Raw genomic sequence first — 6,330 nt, forward strand, 5'->3', positions numbered from 1 at the left:
CTCCACCAGCAACAGCGATGGCAGCAGTTTCTCGCGGCAGCAGAGGAGTGCGGCGACGGTAGCATGGGCCTTCCTCGGCTCCATCACATTTTGCTCCTCGCATTTGACTCACCCTCTTCCGTGTTCGGCGGCGACATCAACAAACGGCGGCGACGGCTTCGCATGGCACGGCAACGGTTCCTTCTCGCGAGCTCTCCCTCTCTCTTCGCAGTTCTGTTTCCGACGGCGGCGAGTTGGATGCGGCGCGGTAGTGATGACACGCAGTGGCGGCGCGGTCTCCCCCGCCTCTCTTCTCTCTTCCTCGTCGCAGCCTTACTCTCGAATCTCTCGTTTCTTTCTTTCTTTTTGTTTTTGATTTCTGCTACTGCTATTCTGGAAGAAAGGAAAGTGGTGTGGCAGTGAAGGGATTGGTAAAGTTAGGGTTTTATTTTGGGACAATTAATAATATAATTAGGGTATAAAGTAGAATTAAAAACTAATTTTTATCCAATAAAATTATCTTCAAAGAAAGTATTATTTGTTCATCAGTGTACCAATTATATTCAAATAACTACTAATTAAATAAAAATTAGAAATAATTAAATTAATTATTATTATTATTATTATTATTATTATTATTATTATTATTATTATTATTATTATTATTATTATTATTATTATTATTATTATTATTAATCGTAAATAACTTATAATTTAATTTTCGAAAATCTGGGGTCTTACATTCTACCCCACTTATAAAAATTTTCGTCCTCGAAAATTAACGTAATACATAAAATATTACATAGTTTTAACACCTTTTCTTTTAAAACACCTTATGAAAAAAAAACAAGAAATCTTAGCTCATATGTATACATATATAGTTTCGAATACTTGAATTTTCAGCTGGCATAAAGATATAACTGTAAAAAGGTGATGCGAAACAGAGGCTATGAGGTAAGCTTGATGTAAAAGATGATATGGTTCAAACATGCGATGGTAAAACAAGGCGGCAACAGGTCATAAAACAGGCTGAGGTTAAAACGACTTGCTTAACGTCCACACACTGATCTCGTACCAACTTCGGAGCTTCAAATCCCCAAAACTCAACTTCTAACATCTCCCAAATCCCACGATATGCGTTACCTATGAGTTAAATCTCGTCTATGATAACCCGTTAGTTCTCTCACGTACATAAACCATCAATATTAAGCTGGCCAAACTTAATACCATGAATCAGCAGACCGTCATGTGCATAAAACTCTAACTCTCGTCATCGGAACAAGACCTATAACATGACAAATGCTCAGAGTTATGCAACTGAAGCATAGTCAGTCCATTCCTCAGGCTCTACAGGAAAGACTGCTCTGATACCATAATGTAACACCCTCACTACTAGAATGTCACGCTATCGGCTGTGCCACTCTGATAGCTCGGGTATTACGACAACTTCTAAACTTAATAATAATAAAATATGAGCCTTTAACTCGAATACCGGATCGCTATTTCTTTGAGAAATCAAAAATTCTTTTAATTTGATAATAGATATGCATATACATATATACAAAACTTCTTATACAAATAATTTACGAATATTATATACATACATATCATACAGCTCTTATCCCTCTTACAAAATTATAATGACAAAGGCGAGGAAAAACTATGACGAATATATATGTACAAACAGAAATAGTACAGCTAAGGACTTATCAAATAAAACTTCCTCAGCTTCCTCGTCCGTCCTGAAAAGAGAGTCTGTAGGGAGTGAGAACATCATCCTCGAAAGGGTTCTCAGTAAGGGGGTTTTTAAGAATTGTTGTAAGAAGATATTTTAAATAAAACTATTTTCAAAACGCAGTGATTATCAGTTTATTATTCAAATCTAAAGTTTGTATTTTTCTTACAAGAATTTCAAGCAAAATGACATTTTAACCAAAACTTATGTTCAATCATTCATGGCCTCCGGCCCAAACACAACCAATCACGGCCTCAAGCCCAATATATAATCAGATTTTAGCCTATGGCCCAAATCAAAACAATCCACCATCGAAACTCAATCTCAAACAGAATCAATCACAAACACAAACCATATTCAAGGCAAACACATATAAAGAACAGTTACATCAAGTATTACAGTTACTAGTTAAACTGAATTTAACAAATAAGTAAACCAAACACTTAAGCACAACAAAACAAAGCACACAAATGCAACATGATGCATGCCTATCCTACTGGCCGTGAGCTCGCGTGTCGGTTACTTTGCCAGAATCCGACACATCTGGCAACTAACCCGGATATTGTCCGCTTGAAAATTGGTGAGTGGTACAGTATCACGATCCTCACCTGGCGGGCGGTACACCACCACGAATCCCACCATTGCGAGCGGTACACCACCACGAACCTCGCAAGATCTTCAATTGGAAAAACAACACTCACGTGGGTGGTAAATAACCACGATCCCCACAAACACATTCACAACCCGTGGGCGGTAAATAACCACGATCCCCACAATCCATCTTAATAAGTATACTCAGCACAATATATACTCAACACCGGACAAGTGGTATAGCACCACGATCCTTGCCGGGCAGTAATCACATTCTCTTCAAATCATTTTTATTTAAAACCAACACCACTCGTTATAACCTTATCCAAAACTTTCAAAACCACTTTACTTAAAACAAGTTCTTCTTTCATACAAAACTCAATTCTTACTTAACCAAGATTTTCCCAAATCAACTTCAAAACCATTTCAGATTTAAACCCTGTTGATAAACCACTATTTTATGGTTTATCTTGTGCTTAATTGAGTGGATTTTATCAACTCTTTACCCACTTATTCATACTATTTGCATGGTTTTACATTTGCCTTCCTAATTATGTGCTTTGATTGAAAACATGCTTCTTTGGCCTTAAGTTCCCTATGTTTAAATCCTCTCTTATTACCATTAGATGCCTTGATATGTGTGTTAAGTGATTTCAGAGATTACAGGGCAGGAATGGCTCAGAGGATGGAAAGGAAGCATGCAAAAGTGGAAGGAATACAAGAAGTTGGAGAATTTGCTAAGCTGTCTAGCCTGACCTCTTCGCACTCAAACGGCTATAACTTTAGCTACAGAGGTCCAAACGACACAGTTCCAGTTGCGTTGGAAAGCTAACGTCTGGGGCTTCAATTTGATATATAATATGCCATAGTTTCCCTGACGATAGGCGACGCGAACGCGTCATTCATGCAGACGCATCGCAGTGACGAAAATCAGCGTGTTTGAATTCGCAACCAGCGAATTCTGGGCTGTTTCTGACCCAGTTCTCGGCCCAAAAAATACAGATTAGAGGCTATAAAGTAGAGGGATTGCATCCATGCATAATCAAGTTTTCACATTCACAATTTTAGGAGTAGATGTAATTTTTAGAGAGAGAGGTTCTCTCCTCTCTCTTAGGATTAAGATTTAGGATTTCTCTTAGTTTTAGGAGTGACTCTCAATCCCAGGTTCAATGTTCTTCTACTTTTATTTATTCTATTATTTTATTTTATTTTGTTAATGTTGGTTTATGAACTCCATGTTAGAATTGATTTCTTTATTTAATATAATTTGAGGTATTCCAGACTTATGATTGCTCTCTTTAATTTGTTAATGTTCTTTGTTTATCCAAATTATTTTCATTCAAGTAGACTTTTTTTCCTTTTGACTTTGGTTGAGTCATTGGAGAAATTTGAATTATCAAACTCATTGTTGATTGGAAATTAGATTTCTTCATTTCATTAATTCAAGTTCCAATAACTCTAGCCTTTCCCAAGGAAAGACTAGGACCTGAGGAATCAAAATTAATTCATCCACTTAACTTACCTTCATAGTTAGAGGTTAACAAAGTGGGAGAAAAATCCAATTCTCATTACAATTGATAAGGATAACCAGGATAGGACTTCCAGTTATAATACCTTGCCAAGAGTTTATTTTATTATTATTATTTTATTTCTTTTATCATTCAACATACTGCTTCCTTACTTTCTAAAACCCCTAATTTACAAGACTCCTAACCAATAATAAGAACATACCTCCCTGCAATTCCTTGAGAAGATGACCCGAGGTTTAAATACTCGGTTATCAATTTTAAAAGGGGTTTGTTACTTGTGACAACCAAAACGTTTGTATGAAAAGACTTTTGAAGGTTTAGAAACTATACTTACAACGAAGATTTATCTGCAAATTTCTAGACCACGCAAAAGTTCCTCTCATCAAAATGGCGCCGTTGCTGGGGAATTGCAAACGTGTGCCTTATTATTGGTTATTGTAAATATTTATTTTTTGTTTGTTTATTTGTTTTTATTTTTGTTTTTGCTTTTTCATTAATTAAGAGGTTATTGGTTTTTATTTAGTTATTAAAAATTTTTCAAATTTTTTTTTTCTTGGTGTTCATCTTGATCTTCAAGTAGTTCTTCGTGTTCATCTTGACCTTCAAGTTGTTCTTAATTGTTTTCTTCATTTTGATCTAAAAATTTTAAGTTTTGTGTCATTTTATTGTTTTTCTATTTCCTCATCAAATTTAAAAATTCAAAATTTTAAATTCAAATTTCAAAATTTCAAATTTCAAATTTCAAAATTCAAATTTAAAATTTTAAAAATCAAACATTTTCAAAATTTAAATCTTTTTTAAAACTTTATCTTATATTGTTGATTTTTTTCAAAATTCAAATTTCAAAATTTAAAACATTCAAATTTAAAAATTTTCAAATTTCAAATTTCAAAATTCAAAATTAAAAAATTTAAAATTCAAAATTTCAAAATTTAAATAACCTTTTAATTTGAATTTGTTTTATTTTCGTTTTTAATTTTTATTTACTATCATGAGTTCTCACCCCCATCGCTATGAGTCTGGTTGCAATTATGTTGCAGGAAGAAGAAATTACAAGGAGAGCAGGCATCAAGGTTGGAACAATCAAAGATGGGAGGAGCCACAAGGATTTGATCAACCCTCTTGGCGACAACCACCTCCAATGGGCTATCAACAACCACCACCATATGCCTATGAACCATTTCCTCAACATGACTTTGGACCACCATACTCACAAGTCCCTTTCCGCCAATCACCTCCATATGACCCTAACCCGTATCCACCATACCAACCACCTTATGAGCCAAATAAACCATACACAGAACCACCACCTTTCCAACACAACTACTCTCATGAACCACCACCTCAATATTCACCATCTCCATATCATTATCAAGATGAACCACCTTCCTATTATGAACCCTCTCTCCCAACCAATGAATCCTCATATCCACCCCAACCTCCAATGGATGACAGACTTCGTGTTATTCTTCAAAGGCAAGAAAGGATGAATAAGAGTGTGCTAAATTTCGCGGCCGCCTTAGGCAAGTTCGTAAATATATGATGCCAGGGCATTTTGGCCAGTTTCACTGACCTTTTCTCTACTGTTTTTAGGGTAGTTTCATGCATTTACTTAGGAAATAAGCTAGTTTTGGGTAGATATTCACTTACATCTTGATTCAAGCATACATTGTGCACTTTACATGATTTCATGAGGATTTTGCATGAATTTAATGACAAATTAGATGTTGCATTTCCCATGACTTGGACTAGAACTTTGATGCACTTTATTGCTTGATTTCAGGACAAAGGAAGCAAAGAAGAACCATATTAGTGGCAATGTTAGTTATACTAACGTTGACACTAACGTGGAATGGGAGTAACTTGCAAAGTTAATGAGAAAAGTCATTGCCAATAACGCTCTAGAAGCCATCATTGCCCACGTTAAGATTCACGTTAACTAAGCTAACGTGAACTCTAACGTGGAAGAAAAGAAATAGAGCCAACATTAGTGACACTTAACATTATCACTAACGTTGGACCAAGCTCATAAGTGGCCACGTTAGTTGCCACGTTTACTTAGTTAACGTGGCCTCTAACGTTAAGAAGAAAAGGGGAGGCCAACGTTAGTGTCATTCAACTTTCTCACTAATGTTGGCCAAGTCACAAGAAGCCACGTTAACTCCCACGTTAACCTAGTTAATGTGGAAGCTAACGTGAAGAAACTAGGTGGTCGACAACGTTAGTGACATCAAACATTGTCACTAACGTTGGGATGCACACACACTATCCCCAAGAAGCCACGTTAACTCCCACGTTAGCCTAGTTAACGTGGAAGTTAACGTGAAGAAGAAAGGTTGTCGACAACGTTAGTGACACCAAACATTGTCACTAACGTTGGAAGGAGCCAACACAAGCCACAATGAGCCACGTTAACTCCCACGTTAACTTAGTTAACGTGGAAGTTAACGTGAAGAGAAGGATGATGAGCCAACGTTAGTGACATTCAACATTGTC

This window comes from Arachis ipaensis, chromosome B09 (genome assembly GCF_000816755.2).
Source record: "Arachis ipaensis cultivar K30076 chromosome B09, Araip1.1, whole genome shotgun sequence".
NCBI classification, from domain to species: domain Eukaryota; kingdom Viridiplantae; phylum Streptophyta; class Magnoliopsida; order Fabales; family Fabaceae; genus Arachis; species Arachis ipaensis.